Source organism: Schistocerca nitens, chromosome 7 (genome assembly GCF_023898315.1).
Source record: "Schistocerca nitens isolate TAMUIC-IGC-003100 chromosome 7, iqSchNite1.1, whole genome shotgun sequence".
Taxonomy (NCBI): domain Eukaryota; kingdom Metazoa; phylum Arthropoda; class Insecta; order Orthoptera; family Acrididae; genus Schistocerca; species Schistocerca nitens.
In genome coordinates, this window is record NC_064620.1 from 4,052,033 (window position 1) to 4,068,612 (window position 16,580).

At 43.5% G+C, this 16,580-nt stretch overlaps 1 pseudogene; it reads left to right on the top strand.

Moving 5' to 3' along the window:
* The window catches only part of LOC126195167 (twinfilin-1-like), a 111,531-nt pseudogene extending 96,364 nt beyond the window's left edge, over window positions 1–15,167 (top strand).
* The last annotated feature ends 1,413 nt before the right edge of the window (window positions 15,168–16,580 follow it).

Consider the following 16,580-nt stretch of genomic DNA (forward strand, 5'->3'; position numbering starts at 1 on the left):
CGATACCTCATCCAGAAACGCACCCTCTCGAACCATGGACAGCGAGCTACACCGCGATGCAGAGCGCCTCTCTTGCAGAGTCTGCGACTTGAGTTTGCTAAACATCTCCGTAACGCTATCACGCTTACCAAATAACCCTGTGACGAAACGCACCGCTCTTCTTTGGATCTTCTGTACCTCCTGTGTCAACCCGACCTGGTACGGATCCCACACTGATGAGCAATACTCAAGTATAGGTCGAACGAGTGTTTCGTAAGCCACCTCCTTTGTTGATGGACTACATTTTCTAAGGACTCTCCCAATGAATCTCAATCTGGCACCCGCCTTACCGACAATTTTATATGATCATTACACTTCAAATCGTTCCGTACGCATACTGCCAGATATTTTACAGAAGTAACTGCTACCAGTGTTTGTTCCGCTATCATATAATCGTACAATAAAGGATCCTTCTTGCTACGTATTCGCAATACATTACATTTGTCTATGTTAAGGGTCTAGTTGCCACTCCCTGCACCAAGTGCCTATCCGCTGCAGATTTTCCTGCATTTCGCTGCAATTTTCTAATCCTGCAACTTCTCTGTATACTACATCATCCGCGAAAAGCCGCATGGAACTTCCGACACTATCTACTAGGTCATTTATATATGTTGTGAAAAGCAATGGTCCCATAGTACTCCCCTGTGGCACGCTAGAGGTTACTTCTCCATTGAGAACAACATGCTGTGTTCTGTTTGATAAAAACTATTCATTCTAGACACACAGCTGGTCTGATATTCCGTAGGCTCTTACTTTATCAGGCGACAGTGTGGAAATGTATCGAACGCCTTCCGGAAGTGAAGGAAAATGGCATCTACCTGGGAGCCTGTATCTAATATTTTCTGGGTCTCATGAACAAATAAAGCGAGTTGGGTCTCACACGATCGCTGTTTCCGGAATCCATGTTGATACCTACAGAGCAGATCCTGGGTTTCCAGAAATGACATGATACGCGAGCAAAAAACATGTTCTAAAGTTCTACAGCAGATCGACGTCAGAGATATAGGTCTATAGTTTTGCGCATCTGCTGTACGACCCTCTTGAAAACTGGAGCTACCTGTGCTCTTTTCCTATCATTGGAACCTTCCGTTCCTCTAGAGACTTGCGGTACACGGCTGTTAGAAAGGGGGCAAGTTCTTTCGCGTACTCTGTGTAGAATCGAATTGGTATCCTGTCAGGTCCAGTGGACTTTCCTCTGAGTAATTTCAGTTGCTTTTCTATTCCTTGGACACTTATTTCGATGTATTTGTAGCGGTGATGAGATCAGGAAGCCACTGGCATGTATTACCACCTGCACGAAGCTTCTGGTAGCTGCCGTATCGTCCGCAAAACGAGCGCCGTGGCTACAGGTGTGGGGCTTCCTGCGATCGGTGCTGCTCCTTAGCGTGTAGCTGATGCTCTCTGACGCTTAGGACTCGATTTCGCAAGTGATCTGCGGCGGACTATTTCCCACAACCGCCGACGCCTACTTTCACAACTACGAGCTGGGGTCTTAGATCACCGTTTACGAGCACTCGATCCCCTGCAACAAAAACAATACGTAAATGTATATTTAGCGTCACGTATCCCCCACTTGTCATATGAACTTCCTATTACGCCATCCATGGCCCGCCGCAAGCTAGCGGTTTTGGACTCATTTGCTTGCCACAGCTTGCTGTTCAAGATAAGGTACGAGACACTCCCCCCTCCCGCGGTGCAGTGTTGGTTTAGGTTTGTATCATGTGCCTGACAGAGCGGTAGCCCTTTTCATTGACTCACATGACGTTGTGGCGCAGTAGGCCTACGTAGCTTACCAGCCTACTGCTGGAGGCCCTTGCGCCACACTCTCTCTCAGCTCCTACCCAGCCTTCGGAAGTCCTGGCGCCCTTCTTTTACTTCTGAGACTTTTTCCTTGAATTAAATTACGTCCGTACTGTGATACTGCCAACGCACTTGCCATCCACGAACGCGATTTATGGTTTCCTTCACCACCGTAGGTCACCTAATGTGGTTGAGGGGAAGCATCCCCACGTCAGCTGGCACGTCTTCTGGCGATTGGTGTGCGCTCCTTATCTTGACACTGGCGTCCAGTCTGCATCGTACTTTACTGTCAATGGGAAATAAGTATGCCGGTCACGCGTTTACTGGCTTCACCTTTCAGACACCCTGATGTGTGTCGCCAGTCACGTTTTGGACATAGTCGAGCACCGCATGGTGAACAGATCGGAGAGAAGTGTCTGGTTCCTGGTGCGACAGATGTTGTCCCTAATTACCCGTACGACTCCTCATCTGATGCCTACTCAACTGCTCCTTCTTCCCAGGCAAAGGGTACATTTCGCAAGCGATGACGCACGCTGTGAAGTGGATTTGCGGACACGCAGCTCACTAACTGTTTCCTGATTGCGAGAAAAGTATTCTTGATTTTTGGTAGTTCCTTACTGAACGCCATTGTGCAATTGCCCGCAATTTCCTTTGCACTCTCTTTCTTAACACACCCCACAGCTGGGATGTTCCTGTTCTAAGTAGCCTGTTTATACGTTCTTATGTTGGCAGCGCTATAGACTGCATCAATATCACTGACAGTGCTCTGAGCCCTTGATAAGAGACTCTGTGGTTGGACGGACTCGCAGTTAGGAAGTTAACAGTTAGCAGTGGTGGAGGTTTGCGGTTTGAGCGCGAGTGGACGATTTGGTCGTGTCCTTCATGGAGATTTAGTATTGGTTGGACATGGACTGTAAAATGATAATTTATGTAGTTGCTAATGCTTGGATAATGGAATTATTGGCGATTACATAATTTTTCGAACTGGATGTCACATGAATAAGGTAAAATCTGCTGAATACATTGTTTGCGCTGCAAAAAAATCATTCCTTTCCTAACCACATGTCTATCGTTACTTTAGTCGTGAAGACTTTCTGTGAGGTAAGTGACTTATGAAATGTATGGGTTATTGTTAGGATTTTTTCTAATTTACGGGCATTCTTTTGTGTTAATTATTTGCAGTGAGATTGCGTTGCGTTTGTATATTGTGGGTCATAAATGGATAGAGTAAGTTTCAGTTGTATCTGTCAGAGAAAATTCTGTAGGTCAGTGTTGAAATGATGAAAACAAATAGACAAGAGGGTCCAATTACACTCTTTTTCACTCAGCAGTTTAAGAAGGTTCAGTTGCATTCAGCAGTTTTAGAATTAAACCATGAAGTTTCACTATCATGAAGAGTTGATCCCCGCCTCTTCCACACTTTGAACCGATATATTCTCTGGTCATCGGAAAAAGTATACGTTGATAGTCTCAGTGGATCTGACGTCTTGCTGGGCCCTCCTCTTCGCGACGCCGGTTTCCCGCTATTCTCGGTAGTATTAATGTTAAAATAAAAAAAACTAAAGAAAGAAAGAAAAGGAAAACACATAAATAAACGATGTTCCTTGTGCCTCTCCTCCACGTTCCCTACACTCCTTTGTTCCTGGGCGTCAGAACGGGACATGGTGGCAAGGCATCGTGCTGCGAGCCCTGTCCACTTTGCCCCACCCCTCTCTTTGGGTGCCGGGAGGGTTCTTCAAAAGAAAAAAAGAAAAAAATGGGGTAGTACCTTTGATCAGTAATCAAAACGTTCTCGATCACGGGTTCGGAAACCGCGACCGCATTAGAAGTCGGCCTCATACTGCCAACGGTTCAGGGCACTTAGTTGTCTTTGGCGTGGGAAACTGCCCCTGAAGGTGGAAGAATCAGCAATGATCAAAGATGCAGATGGCAATGAAAACCAATGCATTAAAGACACATAAAGTCTATCCACAGGACATGTGGCCTCTACTTGATAAAGTGTCATGATGATCTCTCCATTGGCAAAAGATTCCGGAATAGTCCACCATTTGGACCACCGGGAGGGGACTGCCAATGGGGAGGTGACCATCAGGATAATATTTATTAACCCACGAAAGGGTAACGTTCTACGAGTCCAGGCCTCTAATTTCAGAAGCTTGAACATGGTAGGGAACCTATAAAATCTGAAAAGGGGAAATGCAAAGGCTCAATCTAGATACAGTAGAGATCAGCGAAGTGAAATGGAAAACAAGATAAGGATTTCTGGTCAGATGAGTATACGGTAATATCAACAGCCGCAGAAAATTGTATAACGGGAGTCGGCTTCGTTATGAATAGGAAGGTAGGGCACGAAGTGTGTTACTGTGAACAATAAAGTAAAGCGATTGTTCTTATCAGCATCGACGGGAAACCAACACCGACAAATATAGTTCCGGCACAAATGCAGACGTCGCATGCTCAAGATGAAGAGATAGAGAAAGTATATGAGGATGTTGAAAGCGTAAAACGGTACGTAAAGGGAGATGAAAATCTAGTCGTCATGGGGACTGGAATGCAGTTGTGGGGGAAGAAGAAAATGTTACAGGAGAATATGGGCTTCGGACAAGGAATGAGAGAGGAGGAAGACTAATTGAGTTTTGTAACAAAAACTCTGTTCAAGAATCACAAGAGGAGGTGGTGTACTTGGAAAAGGTCGGGTGATACGTAAAGATTTCAATTAGACTACATCGTGGTCAGAGAGAGATTCAGAAATCAGATACTGGATTGTAAGGCACACCAAGGAGCAGATATACTGTAGACTCAGATCATAATGTGCTAGTGATGAAGAATAAGTTGAAGTTTCAGAGGTTGGTCAAGAAGAATCAATATGCAAAGAAGTGGGACACAGAAGCCCTAAGGAAATGACGATATACGCTTGAATTCTCTAAGTCTATAGACATACAATAAGGAATAGCTCGGTAGGCAGTACAACTGAAGAGCAATGGACGTGTCGAAAAAGGGCAATCACAGAAGCTGGAAAGAAAAACATAGATACCAAGAAGGTAACTGTGAAGAAACCATGGGTGACAGAAGAAATACTTCAGCTGATTGAAGGAAGAAGTACAAAAATATTTAAAGAAATTCAGGAATACAGAGTTATAAGTCGCTGAGGAATGAAATAAAAAGAAAGTGCATTGAAGGTACGACGAAATTGTTGCATGTAAAATGTGAGGAGATCGAGAAAGACATGATTGTCGGAAGGACCGACTCAGCATGTAGGAAATAAAAACAACTTTCGGTAAAATTAAAAGCAAGGATGATAACATAATGACTGCAACTGGAATTCCACTTTTAAATGCATAGGAGAGAGCGAATAGGTGGAAAGAGTACATTGAAGGCCTCTGTGAGGGGGAGGATTTGTCTGATGTGATAGAGGACGAAACAGTAGTCAATTTAGAAGAGATATGGAATCCGATATTAGAATCAAAATTTAAGAGAGTTTAGAGGACCTTAGATCAAATAAGGCGGAAGGGATAGATAACATTCCATCAGAATTTCTGAAATGCTTGGGGGAAGTGGCAACAAAACGCCTGTTCACATTGGTGTGTAGAATGTATGAGTCTGGCGCACACCATCTGACTTCCAAAAAACTATCATCCTCACAATTCCGAAAATTGCTAGAGCTGACAAGTGCGAGAATTATCGCACAATCACCTTAACAGCTCATACAACCAAGTTGCTGAAAGAATGTTATACAGGAAAATGGAAAAGAAAGTTGAAGATGTGTTAGATGACGATCGGTTTGGTTTAGGTAATGTAACGGCACTAGAGAGACAATTATGACGTTGCAGTTGATAATGGAAGCAAGACTAAACTAAAATCAGGACACGTTCATAGGATCTGTCTAACTAGAAAAAGCGTTCGACAATGTAAAATGGTGCAAAGTGTTCGAAAAAATGAGGAAAACGGGGTAAGCTTTGGAGAGAGTTGAGTAATATACAATATGTACAAGAGCCAAGATTGGGATAATAAGAGTGGACGACCAAGCACAGCATTGCATGCTAGTGAAACATGGACTGTAGGAAAACCGGAACAGAAGAAAATCCAAGCATTTGAGATGTGGTGCTACGGACCAATGTTGAAAATTAGTTGGACTGATAAGGAATGAGGGAGTTCTGCGCAGAATCGGAGAGGAAAGGAATATGTGGAAAACACAATCAGAAGGGACATCTGTTAAGACATCAGAGAATGACTTCCATGGCACCAGAGGGAGCTGTGGAGGCAAAAACTATAGAGGAAGACAGAGATTGGAATACAACCAGCAAATAACTGAGGCTGAAGGTTGCAAGTGCTAAATCATTTATGAAGTCAAATCAATCTTAGATCCTCTGTTGAAGGCACACATTACTTCATAAGCATAAAGAACTAGTTGTATTGCACAAGTACGATATTTCCTGAATCCTGTCTCACTCTTTGTCAATAGATCTTTTTCTTCGAGGAAATTCACAAATTCAAACACAGTATACGTTCCAAAATGCTACTACAAATTAACGTCAGTGATATGGATTTGGATTTCTCCTGTTTCCTTCCCTGAATATTGGTTACACAGAAAATATCTACTTCTAAGTTACTCATGTTTGCAGCCGCTTTCGGTTCCAATTTCTGGAATATTTACTTCTATTCTTTGGTGACCGAATAACGGAGAACCGTATGTTGTAACTACGCTTTAACGTCACTTTCGTCGATAACATTACCATCGCTATCTCGCGGTGAAGGTGTTGATTTTGTCTGTCGCTGTTGTCCACCTCACACGACCAGGATGTCTTTGTAATTACTGCCAGATTTCGAGACAGAGTTTCGTTGTGGAAACTATTGAAGGCATCTCGAATTGAAGTCCGCGCTAAATGTAGATTTTTCGTAAAAACCCGCCACCTTGGGGATTTAGCATTCTCTTAAATTCCGTACGCTTTTTTCGTTGACTCTGCAACAGTGTTCCGACCTAACTTTAAAACGCTGCTCGGCGGTCGGAATATAGGATGGCGTTTTGATCATCTCCCCTTAATTTTTCTCTAATCTCTATCTGGATCAGGTCGTATTTTATTCACTTCGTCAGAATCCACGAAAGCATTTTATGGGGGGAGATTTCAACTGCGTCTTAGGTCCAGTGGATCAAACTCCCAATCTTAACTATTTTCGTAAAATTTAATAATATATTGGAGTCGTTGAGCCCACAGGATGCCTGGATCTGCAAATACACCACATTAGGACGTTTTACATATTTGAGAGCTGATTTTGGTAGTCGAGTGGACCGTTTTCATTCGTCTGCTTCCCTATGTAGCGAACTTTTGTCAGTTTATGTAATTCCTGCCAGTGACTCTTCGACACGTCCCGCAGCGGATACATCACTCTCGCGCTATATGGCGGATCCCTTGAGGCCTGGGGGCTTATAACGCACCTGCCCAGAGCCTGTGTGTCGAGAGAATGACTCATGCGTGCACAGTGACACATGGTCTGAAGCGGGGTCAGTCGAGTACATAGCTCTAATTTTCATCTGCTAGAGGACAGCAGCGGACAGGACTAAACAGAAAGAACTATAGTGTAGGCGCTACTGTCTGGAACCGCGCGACCTCTACGTTCGCAGGTTCGAATCCTGCCTCGGGTATGGATGTGTGTAATGTCCTTAGGTTAGTTAGGTTTAAGTAGTTCTAAGTTATAGGGGACTGATGACCTCAGAAGTTAAGTCCCATAGTGCTCATAGCCATTTGAACCATTTTTTGAACTATAATGTAGTTACGAATTTTGACCACAGAGACATTCATGAAACAGGCCAAGAGAATGTTTTTGTGAATTGTTCTGTTTATTTCTTCAAGTTTGTTTTGTTTATTTATGTTTGTACAGTTTTGTATATGCCTTTAGTAGTGTGAATGTATTCTAAACTAAGTATGTAGATCATTGTTCTACTGATGAACGCTGTACGAACTAGTGTGAGAAAGTTTTAAGACAGTGTGAATGCCGACGACGGGGATTTTGTATCATAATATGTTAAGTAAATTTATGGTAAAGAGAAAGCTAATTCTGGTGCAAATAGTTAACAACGTAAAGTATAAACAAAATATCAGAATGTTAAATATTTATTTCGGGGAAAAGTACAATTCTAGAGTGTATTATTTGTTGATTGGCTTGTCATCAAAAGCGCGAACTAACGCTGGAAAATAATGTTTTTCTATTGGCCTTAAACAAAATTGACCAATCGGAACGGAGTATTCTTCGCACGCCTTTTCTCTTGGAGATCGAGAATGCCTTCAACAGTCTAAGTAGTCGGAGCCCAGCCTTTCAATGGTACGGTCGTGTGCAGTATGATCTCCAAAAGAAGGTTATAGTTTGCCCGTTTTGGTTGTGCTACATGTTTCAAAAGTCTTTTAAAGTGAAGGCCTATTTATACTGGTGTCTTTTTTTTTTTAGAAAGTACGGATTTTTTAATTAATTTTATGTATGAGAAGAGACAGCAATTCCGCGTGGCATATTGAGCAGATCGGTGAGTAAAACCTTGAGTGCATTAGACAACGATTGGGGTAGCCGAGCTGTCTCAGGCCTCTTTCCACGGTCCACGAGCACCCCCCCCCACCCCCCCCACCCCCCATTGTCCTTGTCGGAGGTTCGAGTCCTCCCTCGGACATGGTTGTGTGTTGTCCATAGCTTAAGTTAGATTAAGTATTGTGCAAGCTCAGGGACCGATGATCTAAGCAGTTTGGTCTCATACGACCTAATTTTAAATTTTTTTAGACACCTGTGATCTTAATAGTATGACGAGCAGTTTCATTTAAGAACAATCCGTGCTCAGTAGCTGTTCAGATATCGGGAAATACGTCACCATAAACTTGATAACGTGAATGAAAGGATTTGTGCATGACTGTGCTAAGATTAGCACGGGCTTGGCAGTGAACGTGTAGGTCTCAAGGTTCAGAATATATCGAAGTTTTGCCAGTATTTCCATCTTTCATTCAAAATTAAGACCTTTTCACGATTCTTAGCATAGTTACCTCGTATGCAGCCTGGTGCGGATTGCAGTACGGAGGGTTTCTGCTCGGTTTTCCTACCGGCGATCTGCTGCAATGATTTCACAGATAGGTGCAGGTACTGGATGAACGTAACCACGCCGCTGCCCTCTGTCTGGATGATAACATCGCTACCGTGTGGGGGTCATTTACATTATACCTCGGTCATGAAATGCTGGGTTGCTATTGCCAAACCTGGGTTTCGTACTGCACTCATGGGTTTTAGCGCTGGTAAAGAGGTTGAAAAGAGGAGGACTCGGGAATTTTATTATACTGTCTTTCGTGATCTTTATGAAGGTGCTCGAGACATCCCTTTGAGAGTTACGGATGTGCAGTGCTTGAAGGCGAAACTCCTGCTGCTCAAAAGACTACAATTAGATGGTCTTCGATTTCTTTCGATTCTCCAGGATGAGTGGCGTTTCTGTATCGTCTATTTCGGTTTCGAACGCGATCTCAAAGCCCGTGTCCCACTAACATTTGTTCTATAAATGGGTGTGTGTGGTCCTCTCAACCTGATATAATACGTGAACTTTCCCAGTATTTTTCCGACCTTCACACTGGAATGGAATCGGACGGTAAACCGCGTGCTGATTTCACTTCCCTCCATGATAGTGTTGTTACGCAGCTCCCCCTGAGGAGCGTTTGGCCATCCTTTAAGATGGAAAAAAAAAATTTAATTCTCAAAAAGACGAGACGTCTGTCAGTGGATCGGGTTCGACCGATAACGCTACTCAATTTTGATTATGAGATCGTAGCGCGGGTGATAAATAGCGGTTTGTCGGTTCTGCTTGCTGACATTGCGGCTTGTTGTCGAAGTAGTTTCCCGTGTCGCACGTTTCTGACTCCGTTACTGAACGTCGTGATCTCATTTATTGCTTCCACTGTTCCTGTGTCGGGAGATTTCCTTGTTCAATGATTTTAATCATGTATTTGACAGTGTTAGTATTGATTTTCTGTTGCCAGTGCTGATGGTTGTTGGTTTTGATAGTCCGGCACAACGGATATTCACTTCTTTAATTACTGCTATTCAGGCGTCTATTGACGTGAATGGTCGTCTTAGTCCCCCCATAGAAGTTTGTCGAGGCGTCCTACAGGAGAGCCCCCTATCTGTGTATGAAACTGCGATATACCATCAGACTTTCGGAAAAACATGATCCACACAATTCTCTAGATTGCAAGAACCGAAAAGTGCGAGAATTATTGCACAATAAGTTTCACAGTTCATGCATCAAAACTACTGGCAATAATAGTATACAGAAAAATAGGAAGGAAAATCGAGGATGGGTTGGATGATGATTACTTTGGCTTCAGGAAATGTAAAGCCGCCGGAGACGCAGTTCTGACGTTGCGGTTGATAACGGAAGCAAAACTGCGGAAAAATCAAGACACTTTCATTGGATTTATCGACATGGAAAAAGCGTTCGGTAATGAATAATAGTGCAAGATGATGGAAATGCTTAAGGTATATAGGGATAAGTTATAGAGAAAGACGGGTAATCTACAATATGAACAAGAACAAAGAGGAAACGACAAGACTGGAAGACCAAGAACGAAGAGTGTTGAGTCTGTACGTAGAAGGAGCAGTAGCCGAAATAAAAACAAGGTCCAAGACTGGAATTAAAATTCAAGGTAAAAATGATATGTGTGTTTAGATTCCCTGATGGCATTGCTATCCACGGTGAAAGAGACGGAAAATTAAAAGATCTGCTGAGCGGAATGCATCGTCTAATGAGTGCAGAATATGGTTTGAGAGTAAATGGAAGAAACACCAAATGTGTTTTAGCAGAAATAAGAATAGCGAGAAACTTAACATCAGATTTAGTCATACTGAAAAAGGCGAAATTGAGGAATTCTGCAACCTAGGCAGGACAATAGCCCGCGACGGGCGCGGAAAGGACATAAAAAGCAGACTAGCAGCGACAAAAAGCGCACTCCTGGCCATGAGAAGTCTACTGGTATCAAACATAGGAAGAAATTTCTGAAGATGTATATTTGGAGCACAAGATTGTATAGTAGTCACACATGAATTGTGGAAAAACAGAATAGAAGCATTTGAGATGTGGCGCTACAGAAGGATATTGAAAATTAGGTGGACTGCTAAGGTAAGTAATGAGAAGGTCGTCCGAAGAACAGGCGAGCAAAAAGAGTATATGAAAAATATTGGCAAGAAGCGAGGACAGGATGATAAAACATTTGTTAAAATATAGAGAATAATTTTCCGTGGTAATAGAGGGAGCTGCAGAGGGGATACAAGAAGCAAATATTTGAGGATGTAGGTTGCAAGTGTTACCCTGAGATGAGAAGGTCGCCCCAGGAGAGGAATTCGTGCCGGGCCGCGTCAAACCAGTCAGCCCTCTTACGGAAGAGGGCTAAAAATATGGCGACACGAAGCATAAAGATGTAGAATGTTAATAACGTTTGTCTCATTTAAAAAGCTTTAATAGTTTTGAAACAAAAATTCGAGGCTTTACTTTTCAACACGTTCTCATAATTTAATGGGAGTATTATCTGCAATACTCGATGTTATTATAAATTACGTATTTTCTACAATTCTTGTTGTATAGGCCAACAACTGGTATGCTTTTGCAGTTGCCACAAATCTTATCGTGACTGCCAGTCTGTCAGAGCCACAAGTTACAGAATGGCAGATTTACCTGTTGTGACACGTTTTTCTGTAAAATACACTCCTGGAAATGGAAAAAAGAACACATTGACACCGGTGTGTCAGACCCACCATACTTGCTCCGGACACTGCGAGAGGGCTGTACAAGCAATGATCACACGCAAGGCACAGCGGACACACCAGGAACCGCGGTGTTGGCCGTCGAATGGCGCTAGCTGCGCAGCATTTGTGCACCGCCGCCGTCAGTGTCAGCCAGTTTGCCGTGGCATACGGAGCTCCATCGCAGTCTTTAACACTGGTAGCATGCCGCGACAGCGTGGACGTGAACCGTATGTGCAGTTGACGGACTTTGAGCGAGGTCGTATAGTGGGCATGCGGGAGGCCGGGTGGACGTACCGCCGAATTGCTCAACACGTGGGGCGTGAGGTCTCCACAGTACATCGATGTTGTCGCCAGTGGTCGGCGGAAGGTGCACGTGCCCGTCGACCTGGGACCGGACCGCAGCGACGCACGGATGCACGCCAAGACCGTAGGATCCTACGCAGTGCCGTAGGGGACCGCACCGCCACTTCCCAGCAAATTAGGGACACTGTTGCTCCTGGGGTATCGGCGAGGACCATTCGCAACCGTCTCCATGAAGCTGGGCTACGGTCCCGCACACCGTTAGGTCGTCTTCCGCTCACGCCCCAACATCGTGCAGCCCGCCTCCAGTGGTGTCGCGACAGGCGTGAGTGGAGGGACGAATGGAAACGTGTCGTCTTCAGCGATAAGAGTCGCTTCTGCCTTGGTGCCAATGATGGTCGTATGCGTGTTTGGCGCCGTGCAGGTGAGCGCCACAATCAGGACTGCATACGACCGAGGCACACAGGGCCAACACCCGGCATCATGGTGTGGGGAGCGATCTCCTACACTGGCCGTAGACCACTGGTGATCGTCGAGGGGACACTGAATAGTGCACGGTACATCCAAACCGTCATCGAACCCATCGTTCTACCATTCCTAGACCGGCAAGGGAACTTGCTGTTCCAACAGGACAATGCACGTCCGCATGTATCCCGTGCCACCCAACGTGCTCTAGAAGGTGTAAGTCAACTACCCTGGCCAGAAAGATCTCCGGATCTGTCCCCCATTGAGCATGTTTGGGACTGGATGAAGCGTCGTCTCACGCGGTCTGCACGTCCAGCACGAACGCTGGTCCAACTGAGGCGCCAGGTGGAAATGGCATGGCAAGCCGTTCCACAGGACTACATCCAGCATCTCTACGATCGTCTCCATGGGAGAATAGCAGCCTGCATTGCTGCGAAAGGTGGATATACACTGTACTAGTGCCGACATTGTGCATGCTCTGTTGCCTGTGTCTATGTGCCTGTGGTTCTGTCAGTGTGATCATGTGATGTATCTGACCTCAGGAATGTGTCAATAAAGTTTACCCTTCCTGGGACAATGAATTCACGGTGTTCTTATTTCAATTTCCAGGAGTGTATGTATACACCTTTGTATTGGTTTTATGGACTGCCTCATGTTTGTATCTTGCTGGTAAATATCTTTTTCAATGATTTTGAGCACTTTAGGAAAAAAACTACTCGTTCATTCAAATGAAATTACGAAACGGATCTCGATCTTTAAATCTGTAGTGAAGTTCGTTACTTCAGAGCGATGTTAGTTAATGCAGTTTCGAGAATATGGATATTATGTAGGCGCAGACTGACAATAGACACTATATGTCAACTGCATTGAATTAAAACCGAAAATGTCAGGAAGCTGCAATAGAGTGAACGAAGAATTACTTGTATGTATGTCATATCGTTGTACATCGTTATCCGCTGTTCAAGCCATCGACAGGTCCAGAATCTTCTTCTTGACTTCCTTCGCTTTTCTTCGACAATCACTGAGTTAACGCGGATGTTTATTGCGTGTCCACTTTCGTAAAGAAACTGTGTAATTAGGGGATCACGCCGTGGTTCAGGTCGAAAAAAATAGTTTTTCGGTTTTAATCATATTTCGGTAGATTAACCTTTTATTTAAGTACTCTGAAAAGGATTTTGCTGAAAAATTTTTTTTCGAGCATTTAAAGAGCATTTTCTTACCACGTGTGTTTATGTGCCACGCCCACTTGTCTGCACACACCTTTCTGCATAAAGTTTAGATCTTTATATCCCCTACATTGCACATTAGGGATTTTTTTTTCACTCCAGAGTGTGTTGGCTATCCTTGGAATGCAACGGTCGGTATCTTTTGTTTCTGCTGTTAGTAAACAACACGCTTTCAAACATGCAGTTAGTTTTGTTCAAGTGTGATTGAAAACTTGCAGGTATACTATGGGCAGGCAATTAGGAGAAATGAAGAGAATCTGGAGGCAATGAAGAGAGATGTTTGGCCCATATTCTTCCATACGTCCTCTACTGCTGATAAGCCATGTCATGGATTGTGTCCATCAGCAGAAAATTCGTGGTGCAAATACAATAGGGCTCAGGCAACTGGAGAATCTTATTCTCACCAGCATTCTCTCCCTGCTGCTGTTATTACAGCAATTAAACCTATTTTCAGGGACTTGGCTGATCCTTACCTTCTAAGGAAATGTCTGCATGGGCAGACACACAACCCAAATGAATGTTTCAACAGCATAATTTGGAACCGCCTTCCTAAAACTGTATTTGTAGGCATGCATACAATGAAACTAGGAGCTCATTCAGTTGTGGTAATATGGGAAAGTGTTGGTTACTGATAAAGCTAGCAATTAATCCTGGTGAAAATATGATCTCTGGGCTGCAACATTGCGATAAAATGATGATAGCCGATGCAGACAGGTCTGCATCTAATATGGCCAAGAAAGCAAGACAAACATCCAGGAAGATGAAAAAGAAGCTGGAAGACCTGCAAGAGGCCAAAGAAGGGCCATCATATGCAGCAGGACGGTTTTAATTAACTGTAAGTAACAAATTTCAAAAGTTTTTTCTTTAAAGTAAGTTTCCCTCAAACTAAAATTTTCAGTACATATACCCCATAATATCAGAAACTCTCATAGATAAATGAATGAAATTTTCAGAGACTCTGCATAGCATAAAAATCCACCTCTGGTACTACATTCATTAATATTCCCCCATTAGGAAGTTTACAAAAAATATTTTCGGGAGAAAATACTTAATATTTTTGTTAATAAATTTAAAAAAGTATTTCTTAAAAACTATAAAATGGATAAAGTAGATTTTAGTACAGTTGACTCTGTTAGCATCACGTAACATTCAGTAAAAATATTAAGGTCGTGTATCAAATAGGTTTTTCAGAAATGCGTTAAATACTTGCCGAAATTAACGTGGGTTAGATAGGCAGGGTGTGGTCCCCGTAAGACGGTAGAAATCGGAGATAGTCGCCGGAGGGCGCTGGGGTGATATGTAGCAGGCATTTTCAGAGCGTGCAGCAGCCACGACGGACAGCATGTCCGGCGTGCTTCGCGGTGACAAACGCGTTCCGTGTGAGGATGGCTTAAGCGGCGCACCAGGCGTGCCGGGGAGCCCCCTGCGACACCTCGGCGGTCGCGCTGCACCTCTGACGTCAGCAGGTGTCACGCGCTGGCTACAGCATCCGCCGGCGGGGCGCGCGCCGCGTCCGACCTTCAGAGCACCGACTCGCTGCCCGGAGTGACGGCCCGACTGTCGCTGTACTCTGAATAACAGACGTCTGTGCTGCCAGTACTGTTTCTCTGACGTCTCACCGGTCGTCTAACAGCAGTCCATAAAACCAAGAAAGTTTACGAAAGTTCCATAATAGCATAAACATGAGTTTACTTTCTGATACAGACGGGCAGTCACGTCAAGATATATGGCCACCGGGGAGACATTCTAATCGTTGGCTTATACAACAAGAATTGCAGCAGATTCATTATTTATAATAAATAACATCGACTATTGTAGATAATACTTCTATTAAATTAAGAAGAAAGACACGAAACTTTTTAGAAAAGAAAAGGTGAAAAAATATTTGGGAGTAGCTAGATGTGAACCTCCCATCTTTTCCTTTAAACTTCATACCACGGCTTCAACGTGAGTATGGCGCCTTAGCTATATGGTATACACTGTGTAACGGCTTATCTATAGACATGATTTTTTGACATTTAACTAAAAGTTATTCGTAAACCGACGTGCTTTTGATGTATACTATGTGCCTATGATTGAAGCGCTATACTTTCGTGGTACATAAGTTATAACACAAAAAACATCAAATAATGGAACTACGGATGTGCAGTTTCCTATCATTTTATTACAACAATTCGTACCTAACACGACGGTTTTTCGAGAGAGCTTCAATGTTCTGGGGGTGATGAATAGAAACAGTTTACATTCATAACGCTTACTCTATAACTAAAGAACCGACCAAATACAGACTTTAACGTCATACAGTTTTTTGTCTTCTAACAACTGCTTGTTTAAACGTTGCCGGATCACACTAGCCACGTTCCTCTCCATGAGGCAAGAGTCTGGCATGCCAGATTCTTTACTCCACGCTTCCCAATGTAGAGTGAAAATTTCATTCCGGGTACATCTCCCAGGGTGTCGGTAAACCATGTCTTCACAATATCCTCTCTTCCAAGAGTGCTACTCCTGCAGTTTCGCAGAAGAACTTCTGTGAAGTTTGGAAGATAGCAGACGATATATTGGCGGAAATAAAACTGTGAGGACGGATGTGAGTTGTGCTTGCGTAACACAGTCGGTAGAACAGTTGCCCGCGAAAGGTCCGGCAGCTGAATGAGCCGTTTTAATCTACCGGGAAGGTCCGTTTCAGCACACATTCCAGTAGAGAGTATATATATATATATATATATATATATATATATATATATATATATATATTCCCCGGCAGATTATATATATATATATATATATATATATATATATATATATATATAATGTGTGTGTGTGTGTATGTGATTGTGAGTGTCGGAGTATGCGATGTTGTTGTGTTCTTGTGGTCTTCAGTCCTGAGACTGGTTTGAAGCAGCTCTCCATGCTACTCTATCCTGCGCAATCTTCATCATCTCCCAGTACTTACTGAAGCCTACATCCTTCTGAATCTGCTTAGTGTATACA